Genomic DNA, 14,086 nt, shown 5'->3' on the forward strand with positions numbered 1-14,086 from the left:
TTCCTTCCTTCCTTCCTTCCAATTTAAAGGAGAATGAACATGATCCATGTAGGCTCATATATTTGGATGCTTGGTTCCTGGTTGGTGGAGCTGTTTGGGAAGGATTAGGAGGTGTGGCCCTGCTGGAGGAGGTGTGTCACTGGGGGTGGGTTTTAAGGTTTCAGTAGCCCACACAAATCCCTGTTAGTTCTTTCTGCCTCATGCTTGAATCAGGACATGACCTCCCAGCTACTGCTTTATCCACCATGCCTGCCCTACCTGCTGCCATGTTCCCTACCTTGTGTTCACCCTCTGAAAATGTAAACTCACAAAACTCTTCTATAAGTTCCCTTCATTGGGGTGTCTCTTTACAACAGTAAACATGGTTCTAGATTCTTTTCTTTAAAAATGAGCTTTGATGGTTTCACACATGTAGAATATCTTATGATTGTATGTCCTCCATTACCCTTTCTTATCCCTCCATACTCTGCTGATTCTTCTTCCCAGCTAGTCCCCTGCTTATCCTCATGATGGTTTGTTTTGTATAAGTATGTGCAGACATCTACACCTACTGTGTTTCTCTCTCCCCCCCCTCTCCCTGTGTGTGTCTGTGTGTCTCTGTATATGTGTGTCTACATTGCAGTCCTCCACCCTCTAGCCCTTGCGTCTTTCTGATCTCTCTTCTGTGATGTTCCCTGGGTCTTAAAGGGTGATATAATTGCCTCGTTTTGGGCTGGGCACTCAACAGTAGCTTATTCTCAGAAGTTTGCTATGAGTCTCTGCTTTAACTGTCACCCTTTCTATAGAGAAGTTTCTCTGACCCAGGCTGAGAGCAGCAGTAACATATAGATGCAAATACCAAGGCCCTTTGGCAACATGTCCATTTAGCAAAGCATCAGCAGTGTATTTTCCCTAGGGCCTGTTACCTCCCAGCCACAGCCTTTTGTTTAATTGAAAATGTCATACATGCAAGTAACGTATTTTGACCAAATCTACCACTATTCTCTTGCCCTCCAACTCCTTCCCAATTCTCTCCCACTCTCCCTCCCAACTTCATGTGCTTTCTCTTTCCTTTTAAAACCCTCTGAGTGCACTTAGTGCTACTGTTTTCTTGGCAGACGCCCACGGCTTCTGGCTCTTCCTCTGATCTTTTTGCTTCCTCTTCCTCTGATTTCTGAGCCTTGAATGGGGAGGTTTATGAGTGATGTAAATGACCCATTTAGGGCTGGGTGCCTCAGAGTCTTTTATTCTCTGCATATTGACCAGTATTAATCACCATCTGTTGCAAAAAGAAGCTTCTCTGATGAGAGTCGAGAGACGCACAGATATATGGGTATAAAGATAAAAACTTAGGAGGCAGTTTATTACTCTGTCCATTTGGCAGAATACTCATGTTAGGTTCTCTCCCAGGGCCTGTGACCTAGTGAGCCATGGGATTTTGTCCCAGTTAGCAGTACAAGGCATGAATTTCTTTAAGGCTAATCAGAAAGTAATTGGTTATGCCCATGACATCTGTGCTGTGATAGTACCAGTGTACGTATCTTGTCAGGCCAGTTGATATTGTAGCATGCAGGGTTTGCAGCTGGGTAAGATGTCTGATTAACTTTCTCCCCTAGTAGCATGTACAATACTTTACGGCATTATGAAAACTAGCCGGAGGGAGAAAGCTTCCAGGTTAGTACCAGCTTGCTTTTTCTATGTTCTATGGGTCAAATCTGTAGGTTTCTTTAGCAATTCTGGTCTCTGTATCAAGTTCTGGAGGGGAATCAATCTGGAGGCAATGGCAGTAACTTATAATGTTGGAGGGGAAGCTCTGGAACTTTAGTGAGCAACAACTGGAAAAGAGGTTACCCATGGCTGGTACTAGGACTTATGTTTGGTAGCCTGTGGAGATAGGGACAGGCATTACCCCCCCACCCCACCCCCACCCCCACCCCCATTACAGGTTAACTATGTTATAAATAAACTTCTTTTATATGCGTATATATACATACACATATATGTATGCAGGCATTTTAAGTTTCTACAGCAGTAGCTTTTTATATTTTTATATTTTAAACAGGCCTATAGTGTTTTTGCAGACTCCACTGTCGCTTTTTACCACTTGTTGCAGCCCTAGTCAACCCCACCATGTACTTTGACATCACAGTTGTTGATGAGTCCTTGGGCTGCATCTCCTTGGAGCTGTTTGCAGACAAAGTTCCAAAGGCAGCAGAACGCTCGTGCTCTGAGCACTGGAGAGAAAGAATTTGGCTATAAGGCTCCTCCTTTCACAGAATTATTCCAGATTCACGTGCCAGGGTGGTGACTTCACACGCCATAATGGTCTGTCTATGGAGAGAAATTTGAGGGTGAGAACTTCATCCTGAAGCATAGGGGTCCTGGCATCTTGTTCATGGCAAATGCTGGACCAAGCACAAATGGTTTTTTATCTGCACTGCCAAGACTGAATGGCTGGATGGCAAGCATGTGGTCTTTGGGAAGGTGAGAGAAGCGGTGAGCATTGTGGAAGCCACAGAGTGTTTGGGTCCAGGAATGGCAAGACCAGCCATAAGATCACCATTTCCGACTATGGACAGCTCTAATTTCTTTTGACTTGTGGGCATTTTACCCATCGAATCTTTCTGTAGCTCAGGAGAGCGCCCTCACCCCATTTACTAGCAATACCCTGTAATCTCTGCTCTCACTGAAGTTCTTTGGGTTCCATATTTCCCTCATTTCCCTTCAAGTCTAGCTGGATTATGAAGATGATTATGAATAAAAACTAAGAACGGGGGGAAAAAGGCCTTTAGTGTTATCCCTCCTGCCTGCCCTCTCACCCCTGCTTCAGTTCACCCTTCCTGTTTAATCAGTCTCCTTCCCCCTCATGTCACCTATGTTCATTTTTTTTAAATAAAGGATTTTTTTAAGATTTATTTGTTTTACTTAGGAGTACACTGTCTTTATCTTCAGACACACCAAGAGAGGGCATCAGATCCCATTACAGATGGTTGTGAGTCACCATGTGTTTGCTGGGAATTGAACTCAGGACCTCTGGAAAATCAGCCAGTGCTCTTAACCTCTGAGCCATCTCTCCAGCCCCCGGCACCTATGTTCTATTGCCCTTGTGGCCATAGACCTACCATATGAGCAGCTATCCCACATGTTTACATATTCCCAACTTACCTTACTACAGAGGTAACTGCTCATCCATGTTCCTTGCTGCTCTATTCACAATAGCCAGAAAATGGAAACAGTCTAGGTATCCATCAACCAATTATGGGTAATGAAAATGTGGCACATGTATACAATTCAGCTGTAAAGAAAAATGAAATAATGAAATTCTCAGGCAAATGGATAGGGCTGGAAACAATCATTCTAAGTGAGGTAACCCAAACCCAGAAAGACAACGGTTGTATGTTCTCTCTCATATGTGGATACTAGACTTGAAAATTTAGATATGTGTATTGAAATTGAAGTGCCATAAAAGTCAGGAAACGTGTAAGGGGCCCTGGAGGTTTGTGTGTGTCCAGGAGGTAGTGATGTCCCAGGCACAGACTTCTGACCAGGTTTCTATGAAGCACCAAGGATGAGGCATGTGTTTCCCCCCATAGATTACACCTGGTGCCAGCCTTCCTTCTGCAACAGAGGGAAGCAGGGATCAGGACCTGCAGTCTGCATGTGTGACCATGCCCCAAGCTACACTAGGGAGGAGGCAGGGAGGGGAGAGAGGAATGGGAGACTCTGTGTGTGTGTGTGTGTGTGTGTGTGTGTGTGTGTGTGTGTGTGTGTGTCTCCTCTTTGGGAGGGGCTTGCTATTCTGGCCCTGGTGAGACCCTTAGACCAGGCACTGTTGGAGTCTGAGGGACTATCTAGGAATGTTCATACTTTGCTCTCTCTAGACTTTTATTCCCACCCTGATGCAGCAGGACAAGGCTCCTTTGGGGTGACCTCGTGTGTGGGAGGCCATGGACCCAGCTTTGTCATCAGTTGTTCTCTGGAGGCTCTGTCTAGAGGGTGGGCTACAGAGCAGGAAGATACCACAGCCATACAACCTTTTTATTCAAGCAACTCGGATTGTGAGCCCTAGAAAATAGAACAGCCTACCAAAGGTCAGACTGGGGTCTTCTCAGAAGATCAGATGGTGGGGTGCTAGCTTGTATCTTCCCACATCATGAGAGCCACGTCTAGATCCAGCCCAGCTCTGTGCAGAGCTCTGGAGTCAGAGACTCACCCTGGCTCTGCCCTGAGTCACTGCGTGGCCAGTCCCCTGTGTGGAGGTTCTGTATCTGTAGCAGGGTTGGAAAGAGCCCAGAATGAGATAGGCAGTAGATTAAAGCACTCTGCACAGCACCTGCTTATCAGTGCGGGCTTAAATAGTAGCCTTGTCATGACTGGCTCTGATTGTGGTAAAAAATCAGGAAGTTATTCCCATAGAGTAAGTTTAAAAAAGGAATTCATGCGTTTGTCTGAAATCTGAGAGAATTCTTGTAATTCATGCTTTTTCTTGTGCAAAACAATTTTTTTTTTTACTGAGGAGGGAGGGATAGGAGAAGGCAGTGTATGGGGGGCTGGGAGGGGAAGGGGGGCTGTGATTAGGGTGTAAAGTGAATAGATAAATCGAGAAAACAACAACAGCAGCATTGAGCAGTTGTGGTGGCACATCTCAGCACCTGGGAGGCACAGTAGGGGTGGGTCTCTGTGAGTTCAAGGCCAACCTGGTCTATAGTTCCTGCCAGTCAGGGCTAGATAAGGAGACCTTGTCTCAAAACAAAATAAAAGGAAACCCAAAACAAAACAAAAGAACATTTAGAGTCTCAAACCCCACAGCATTCACAAAATTTACTTAGTTTTCTTTGTGTCTTTTATGGTGAAAACACTTGAAATACTCAAATTTGCATCTTGGTTTTTAATGATGTTTTAACATAAATTCAGTTGTCTTCATGCTTGCTGGTACTTATCTCAAAAACAAATCAAGTTCTGCCCAGTTATTAAAAAACAAAACAAAAACAAAAACAAAACAAAACAAAACAAAATCCTCCACCACCACCACCACCACCACCACCACCACCACCACCACCACCACCACCACCACCACCAAAAAACCATTTACATGCTCTAAGGCCAGGACGAGAGGCAGTCTCCAGTCCAGGGATGAGCTAGAGGAGGTATTGAAGGGTCTGCAAGCTTCCTTCCCCGAGAACAGAGGCCTGGGACCCTGCACAGGGGTGGGGTGGTGGAAGGATGAGACGCATAGAAGCTCATTCTATCCAGTTACAGTTGAAAGGGAAAGTGTGGAGGGAAACAGTTGAAAATAATTTTGCTGTCTCGTGCCCACACGTGTGTGTTTTATGGAGCAAGGAAAGACATTTTATACAGACTTATCAGCTCCCAAAGCTTAACCCAGTAACCTTAAGGTGCTCTTTGGGGGGCGGGGTGGTAGCAAAGAGGTGGGGTTGGGGAATAGCAGGGATGAGGCCTGAATGTATTTGAAAGTGGATTCAAAGTGAAGTTTAGTGCCCACTTCACTTTAGAAGAGCCATGAACTGGAGATTTTTCTTAAAGATTATACAGGAAATATGATTTATTGGTGGTAGCCCTTGCCTGCCAGGGTCTCCATATTATAATGCAGGTTCCAGGAGGTAGGCTGAGGAGTCAGACTTACTGTCTTCTGTGAGCATGAATAATTCTGACATTTATCACTTCCCACTCAGAACAAGTTGGATTTTTTTTTTAAACTTTGAACCAAAGGTTTAGTTGGGATTGCAGGAAATGTGGCACAGATGCATGGAGGGTAACATATTTATTGCCTGTATTTACAGTAGCATAAAGGAATTAATCACAGTTATGGCTAGGCAATTTTACACAGATGTAAAGTCAAGGCTTCATAATAAGAGCAAGATCATGGGTCAGCTAAGTGTGTTTATTTCCCAGTGAGCTTGCTAAGGCTCCTTAGGAGGTTGTCTGAAGACCCAGGGGAAAGACAGTTTTAATTAATGGAACATGTGGACTCTATGAGGCTGTGGGTCCTTGAAGCCTGCAGTGAGTCTCCTGACTAGTGGTTGTTCTGGGACTTAAAAAGCATAGGTTAATTTACCATCTCAGCATCACACAAAAGGACTTGACCCCTGCCCTGTCCTGTATGACTGTTTTACACCTTGTTTCTTCATATCCGATTAACCTCACAACACATTGCTATTATTTTTTCCCTGGGGAATGCTGGGATTTGAATATGAAATTTCCTCATGGGCTAACAGATTTGGACATTTGGTCCTGTGCTTGTGGCACCATTTGGAGGTGGAGCCTTGTTGGGGAAGGGGTCCCTGGGAGTAGGCCTTGAGACTTTATAGTCTGGTGTGGTGGTTTGAACGGGAATGACTCCCATAGATTCATGTGTTTGAATGCTTGGCCCATAGGGAATGGCACTAAGGAAGCGTGGCCTTGTTGGAAGAATGAGGTGGCGGACTTTGAGGTCTCCTATGCTTAAGCTCTGCCCACTGTAGAATTCCAGTCTCCTGGCTGCTGTTAGGTCAAGTTGTAGAACTCTTGGCTCCTCCAGCACCAAGTCTGCCTGTACGTTCTCATGAATACCTCCATGATGATGATGGACTGAACCTCTGAAACTGTAAGCCAGTCCCAACTAAATGTTGTCCTTTATAAGAGTTGCCATGGTCATGGTGTCTCTTCACAGCAATGAAACCCTAACCAAGACATCCGGCCCTACTTCCTATTCCTTCTTTATTCTCTGAGTGCAGATGTTGCTTCCTTTTCCATTTCACTTCCTGTAATGATTGTAGTTGAAGGGTTCTGGTCATGAGCTCACCAGCTTCCTTCCTTCCTCTCTCTCTCTCTCTCTCTCTCTCTCTCTCTCTCTCTCTCTCTCTCTCTGTTTCTTGCTTGCTTTCTTTCTAACCTAAGAAGGCTCTTTAAACATTACTTATTTGTTTCTATATTTTTATACCCTAGCTACAGCTTCCCCTCCCTCCTCTCTTCCCAGTCCCTCTTCTTCACTTTCCCTATTCCCTTTCCCCAGTCCACTCTTGCTTCATTTCTCTTCAGAAAAGGGTAGGCCTTCCATGGATATCAACTGGCCTTGGAATAATCAAGTTGCAGTAAGGCTAGGTACCTCTTCTCCTATTAGTGCTAGATGAGGCAACCCAGTAAGAGGAAAGGGTCCCAAAGACAGGCAACAGAGACAGCTCCTGCCCCTACTGTTAGGAGTCCTACAAGAAGACCAAGCTACACAACTGTAACATATGTACAGAGGGCCTAGGTCAGTCCCGTGCAGGCTGGTGCCCTGGTTGGTGGTTCAGTTTCTGTGAATCCCCATGAGCCCAGTTAGTTGATTCTGTAGGTTTTCTTGTGGAGTCCTTGACCTCACTGGCTTCTATAATCCTTCCTTTCCCTATTCAGCAGGATTCCCCAAGCTCTGACTAATGTCTGGCTGTGGATCTCTTCATTTGTTTCCATCAGGTGCTGAGTGAAGCCTCTCTGATGACAATTGGTGAGGAACCAATCTATGAGTATAGCAGAGTATCATTAGGAATCATTTCATTGACCTTTTTTCTTTTTCCCAGTTACGTTTCGTTCTATCCTAGATCTCTGAGCTGTCCAACCCCTGGTTCCTGGACCTCCAGGCAGTTTCAGGGTGGTCTCCCTCTCATGGCATGGGTCTCAAGTTGGACCAGTCATTGGTTGGCCACTTCCATAATTGTTGAACCTTTACTCTTGTAGGCAGGAAAAATTGTAGATAGAAGGTCTTATGGCTGGGTTGGTGTCCCAATTCCTCCACTGGAAGCATTGCCTGGTTAAAGGTAATGGCTGATTCAGGCTCTGCATACCCCATTGCTAGGAGTCTTAGCTAGGGTCACCCCCATAGATAAATAGGAATTTCCATTGCCTTAGGTTTCTAGCTCATCCCAGAGATGTGCCCCTCCCTCATTCCAGTTGTCCCTCCTAGTATTCTCTCCCTTCATCCTCCCTGCACCTGATCTCTCCTGTTCCCATCCCTCATGCAGTTCCCATGATCTGGCCTCCCATGATGTCTATTCTATTTCTCCCTTCCAGAGAGGTTCATGCCTCCCCATCCCTGCCTTGAGCCACCCTTGTTACTTAGCCTCTCTGGGTCTGTGTATTAGAGCATGGTTATTCTTTACAGCTAATACTCACTTATAAGTGAGTACGTACCATGTTAGTCTCTCTGGGTCCTTTCTAGTTCCATCTATTTTCCTGCAAGTTTTATAAGGTCATTGTTTTTTAACAGCCGAGTAATACTAAATCGTGTAGCCGTACCACATTTTCTTTATCTATTCTTCGGTTGGGGGCATCTAGGTTGTTTCTAGTTTGGAGTTATTACAAATGAAGCTGCCGTGAACATAGTTCATCAAGTGGGGCTTCCTTTGGGTTATGTCCAGGAATGGTAAAGCTGAGTCTTTAGGTAGATCGAGTCCCAACTTTCTGAGAAACTGCCATATTGTCTTCCAAAGTGGCTGTAAAAGTTTGCACTCCCACCAGCAGTGGAGGAGTGCTTGATCCACATCCTCGTCAGCGCGAGCTGTCACTTGTGTTTTTAGTCTTAGTCATCCTGACAGGAATAAGGTGGAATCTCCGACTTGTTCTGATTTGCATTTCCCTGATGGCTAAGAATTGAACAATTCTTTAAGTGCTTCTTGGTCATTAGAGTTTCCTCTGTTGAGAATTCTCTTTATATCTGAACCCCATTTTTAAATTGGATTATTTGGTTTACTGACATCTACTTTCTTGAGTCCTTTATATATTTTGAATATCAGTCCTCTGATGTGGAGTTGGTGAAGATCTTTTCCATTTTGCAGGATGCTGTTTTCTTTTTAAAAATTATTTTATTCCCTTTTCTTTTCTCATGTTTACTTTTAGTATTTTTTTATTTACTTGTGTACCAATGCTGTCCCCTCCCTCCATCTTCCCCTTTTCCTCTGAGAGGGCAGCACCCCCCTTCCCCAGTACTCTCTCATCCTGGGGCATCAGGTCTCTACAGGATTAGATACATCCTCTCCCATTGAGGTCAGACATGGGCCTCGGACTAGCCTGTGTATGCTCTTTGGTTGGTGACTCAGTCTCTGGGAGCTCCCAGGGGTCCAGTTAGTTAATACTGTTGGTCTTTCTGTGTGGTTGCCATCTCCTTGAGGGTCTTCAATCCTTCTTTTAATTCTACTGTAGAGGGGTCCCCAACCTCTGTCCAATGTTTGTCTGTATGTATCTGTATCTGTCTGTCAGTTGCTGGGTGGAGCCTCTCAGAGGACTGCTATTCTAGGCTTCTGTCTGCAAGCACAGTATAACATTATTAATAGTGTGAGAGATTGGTGCCTGCCCATGGGATGAGTCTTAAAATGGGCCAGTCACTGGTCTGCTAGTCCTTTAATTTCTGCTCCATCTTTGTCCCTCCGTTTCTTTTAGACAGGGCAATTTTTGGTCAAAAGTTTTGTAAGTGTGTTGGTGTCCCCATCCTTCCATTGGTGGTCCTGTCTGGCTACTGGAAGTGGTCTCTTCAGGTTCCATATCCCCACTGTTGGGCATTTTGGCTAAGGTCACTGCTTTGACTCCTGCTAACCTCCCTCATCCCAGATCTCTGGGACTTCCTAGAGATCCCACCCCACCCCCACAGTTGCATATTTCCATTCATTCTCCTGACCCTCTGGGACTCTGTCCTGTTTCTCACTGTGCATGATCCTGACTCCCTATTTCCTTTGTCCTCCCCACTCCTCCCCACTCCTCCCCACTTCCCTCCCTTCCTCGGCCTCCCATGACTATTTTGTTTTTCCTTTTAAGTAGAGTTCAAGCATCCTCACTTGGGCCTTCCTTCTGTGGGGTGTATCATGGGTATTCTGACCATTAGGAATTAAGTTGCTATGAACATAGTGGAGTATGTGTGTGTCCTTGTCATATGGTGGAACATCTTTTGGGTATATGCCCAGGATTGGTATAGCTGAGACTTCAGGTAGAACTATTTCCAATTTTCTGAGAAACCACCAGATTGATTTCCAGGGTGGTTTTACAAGTTTCCAATCCCACCAGCAATGGAGGAATGGTCTCCTTTTGCCACATCCTTGCCAGCAAATGCTGTCACTTGAGTTTTTGATCTTTTGATCTTAGGCATTCTCATCAAAAGATCAGATTGTTGTAAGATAGGGTTGTTTTGATTTTCATTTCCATGATGACTAAGGATGCTGAACATCTCTTTAAGTGCTTTTTGTCCATTTGAGATTCCTCTGTTGAGAATTCTCTGTTTAGTTATGTACCCCATTTTTGATTGAATTATTTTGTTTTTGTTTGGAGTCTAACTTCTTGAGTTGTTTATATATTTTGGATATTAGCCCTTTGTTGGATGATGGGTTAGCGAAGATCTTTTCCTAATCTGTAGGCTGCAGTTTTGTCCTATTGACCGTGTCCTTTGTTTTACAGAAGCTTTTCAGTTTCATGGGGGTCCCATTTATTAATTCTTGACCTTAGCACCTGAGGCATTAATGTTCTGTTTAGGAATTATCTCCTGTGCCAATGTTTTCACTGGTGTTTCCCACTTTCTCTTCTATTAGATTCAGCATGTCTGATTTTACATTGAGGTCTTTAATTCATTTGTACTTGAGTTTTGTGTGGGGTGATAAATATGGTTCTATTTGCATTCTTCTACATGCAGACATCCAGTTAGTCTAACACCCATTTGTTGAAGATGTTCTCCCTGTTCCATTGTATGGTTTGGATTTTTTGTCAAAAAATCAAGTGTCTTATGTATGTGGGTTTATTTCTGGATCTTTGATTTAATGCCATTGATCTGCCTGTCTGTTTCTATACCAGTACTATGGAGTTGTTATTACTATTGTTCTGTGGTACAGCTTTAGGTCAGGGATGGTGATACCTCCAGAAGTCCTTTTACTGTTCAGGATCATTTTGGCTATCCTGGGTTTTTTGTTTTTCCATAGGATTTTCTATGACTTTGTTGAAGATGTTTTCTGTGTCTTTGAGCTGAGAATCTTCTTCTATTCCTCTTATTCTTAGGTTTGGTCTTTTCAAAGTGGCCCAGATTTCCTGGGTGTGTTGTGTCATTGATTTTTTTAGATATATTTTCTTTGACTGGCATATTGATCTTCTTTTTTTTTTTTTTTTTTTTTTTTTTTTTTTTCGGAGCTGGGGACCGAACCCAGGGCCTTGCGCTTCCTAGGCAAGCTCTCTACCACTGAGCTAAATCCCCAGCCCCCAGTTTGTGTTTTCTTTATTACTTCCACTTCCCTTTTCAGGTCTTGGACAGTTTTATTCATATCCCTCATCTGATTGATTGGATTTTCCTTATATTTATTTGCTTCCTCTTTAATGACTCTACCTGTTTGAATGCATTTTCCTGTATTTCCTTAAGGGATTTCTTCATGTCCTATTTGAAGGCCTCTATCATCTTTATAAGATTGGTTTTAAGACCTTCTTCTTGTGCTTCAGTTTCATTAGGCTATCCAGGGTTTGTTGTAATAGGATAGCTGGATAGCTGGGCTTGGGTGGTGCCTATTGCTCTGGGTTTGTTGGTTGTATTCTTCTGCTATCTTTTAGGCTTCTGGTTATCTCTGCTGTTGGCTGGATAATCCTAATGACAGCAGGACTACTTGGAAAAGTGGATTGAGCTGTGGAACAAACAATGTAGATCAGGGTGCCCTACTCTGTTGACTGTGCCTTAGACAGACCCTATGTGTCCCAATCATACTCAACTGAGGTGATGGCTGGTCCAACTAGGATGAGTAGTCAGGCAGGATCCCAAGCTGGTTAGTTTTGAGGCCCTCAAAGGTTTCCAGGGAGGGACAGGACACTCTTGGGGTCCCACAGGGCTCCTCCAGACCTGGGAACCTAGACAATAGGGCTCCAGGGATCCTGTGCACCACTCCTCTCTGCTGGCTGTCTCAGGCAGACCCTACTTTATTTCTTTTGAGTACCTCATACAGGAACACTATATCTCCATCACTGTCACCCCTCCTCCCCAACACTCCCCATGTCCTTTCCCCATCCTACATTCACAATTGTTTTATTATTGTTATGTATGTATGTATGTATGTATGTATGTATGTATGTATGTACGTACACACACATTTATATAACCTATGAAATTTGTTCAGCATTGTTTAGATGGACACGTCTCCTGGACTGACCACTTGGGATTAGCAACCTGTGTGGGAATTCTTCTCTGGAGGAGGACACTGCTTCTCCCTCTCTCAGCAGTCACTGAGCATCTATAGTTGATCTAGGGTGGGACCAAGTGGTCCCTGTGCTCACTGCCATGTCAACTGGTGCTGTCATTATATTGATCTTGTTCATGGATGTGTTTTACCTGTTATGTCTCACAAATTCAGGAAATAAAAACTGAATTCAGTAAAGAAACCTTTTATAATTAGAGGGAATTCATACCTGGTACTATAATCCTAGCTGACTACCTGTGGCTGAAAAGGATATGAAATTTTTAATTTATTTTTATTTTCATGGTTTTTTGAGACAGGGCTTCTCTGTATAGCCCTGGATATCCTGTAACTCACTTTGTAGACCAGGCTGGACTTGAACTCAGAAATCTACCTACTTTATGCCTCCCTGAGTGCTGGGATCAAAGGCATGTGCCACTACCGCTTGGGTGAGGATATGAACTCTTAAACCAGCCAGGCAGTTCCCTATTAGATGGTAGCTGGATCCTGTCATGAGACAGTGTTTTACTCTGTGAAAACACCAAGCTTTCTTCTAACAGCCATTATGTTCCCCTTAGTAGTGGGTGAAAGTTGCCACTGTCGAGGGTGTTTCTTGGCATTTAGTGGTCAGGCCTTTGAATTTTATTCCTTTTAGCCATCTAAACTGCATTGCAGCATCATATCCATGAGAATTTGCAGTCTCTGGATGATGTGACGCAGTACCCTTTATATATTAATTTGCCATCCTTGTCTCTCTCTTTGCTGAGGTGTCTATTTAGATCTTAACTTCTTAATTAGGCCATTGTGCTGTTGCTGAATTTTAATGAATTCTTTGTATGTTTGGGGTATGTCTTCTAGCAAAAATGTTTTGCACTTCTTAATCGGCAATGTGTCCATTTCACTCTTACTTCTGATGGGAATTTTTGCAGAGTTTATAGTTGTAGGCTGACAGCTATTTTCCTTTTGTTTAAGTGTATTCCTGCACAGTGCTCAGGTTCCTGTTGGCATCACTGGGAATCTTGGTGTCATCTGACAATCTTCTGTCAGTGCTACCTGCTTCCTCTCTGGTTGCTTGGGGAGCCTACCATTGCCTTTGGTGCTCTTCTGACTCATTTTGACATGTCTAGGCACATTTTACTTCCTAGGGTTATGTAGTGACCGAATGTGTGTTGTGATAGTGGGAATTGCCACAATTACATCAAGGACCTCATAGTCTAAAACCAATGGGAAAATGGTACAGCCCACCCCCACCCCAAGTCTCAGGGGTATGACAAAGCCCTCCCTTCTGGTCTCGGTGTGGGTGTTGAGAATGTGTGTAGAACATGTCCACCACAGCTTTCTCTCCTCAGATATTTATGACCAGAATCTACTGCTCCTCTAGAGACTGCTCCTACAGAGATTAGCCAAACCTGCCTCCTAGACACAGCTGCATACCATAAACCCACTTCCTTGCTTACCCGTATGTAATAAACCCATGTCCTTGTCCAACTGTATACAATAGCCCTGCCCTTCTATTCTGCTCTACATGACAAACATGCTGTGCTCTCAGGGTGCTGAGGTTTCTCAGAGAACCCAGTCCACCCAACTCCAGCTTTTCTCTGTGTGTATCTTTTCTTCATTCCCTTGCTATCCACGGTCAGGGCCATCCCTAAAAGTGTGCAAAGACATGACACTATTCATATCTTAATTAGCCATGACCTACTTTCCTTTGTCATCCTGTATGTCTTTCATTCTTATTAATCACCCTTTCCTGTCTGGCCCTGGGTTGATCTCAGCTCAGTCTTCTCAGGCAATTTCATAGTCTATGGTTTACATTTTTAGGTGGTGTTTTGTATCCTGGGTAAATTTTTCAGATATATAATTTTGTCCCCTCCCCATCCTCTCTTCTCCCCCTTTTCTCCTTTTCCTCTTCTTGTCTCCCTCCCCTGCCCTTCCTCATGTCTAGC

General features: G+C 44.0%; 1 protein-coding gene and 1 pseudogene across 2 annotated transcripts in view; both read left to right on the forward strand.

The window, feature by feature from the left end:
• The window catches only part of Fank1 (fibronectin type III and ankyrin repeat domains 1), a 118,440-nt gene that overhangs the window by 42,275 nt on the left and 62,079 nt on the right, over positions 1-14,086 (forward strand).
• LOC147996989 (peptidyl-prolyl cis-trans isomerase A pseudogene) lies at positions 2,086-2,564 on the forward strand (annotated as a pseudogene).

This window comes from Rattus norvegicus, chromosome 1 (genome assembly GCF_021556685.1).
Source record: "Rattus norvegicus strain SHRSP/BbbUtx chromosome 1, alternate assembly SHRSP_T2T, whole genome shotgun sequence".
NCBI lineage: Eukaryota > Metazoa > Chordata > Mammalia > Rodentia > Muridae > Rattus > Rattus norvegicus.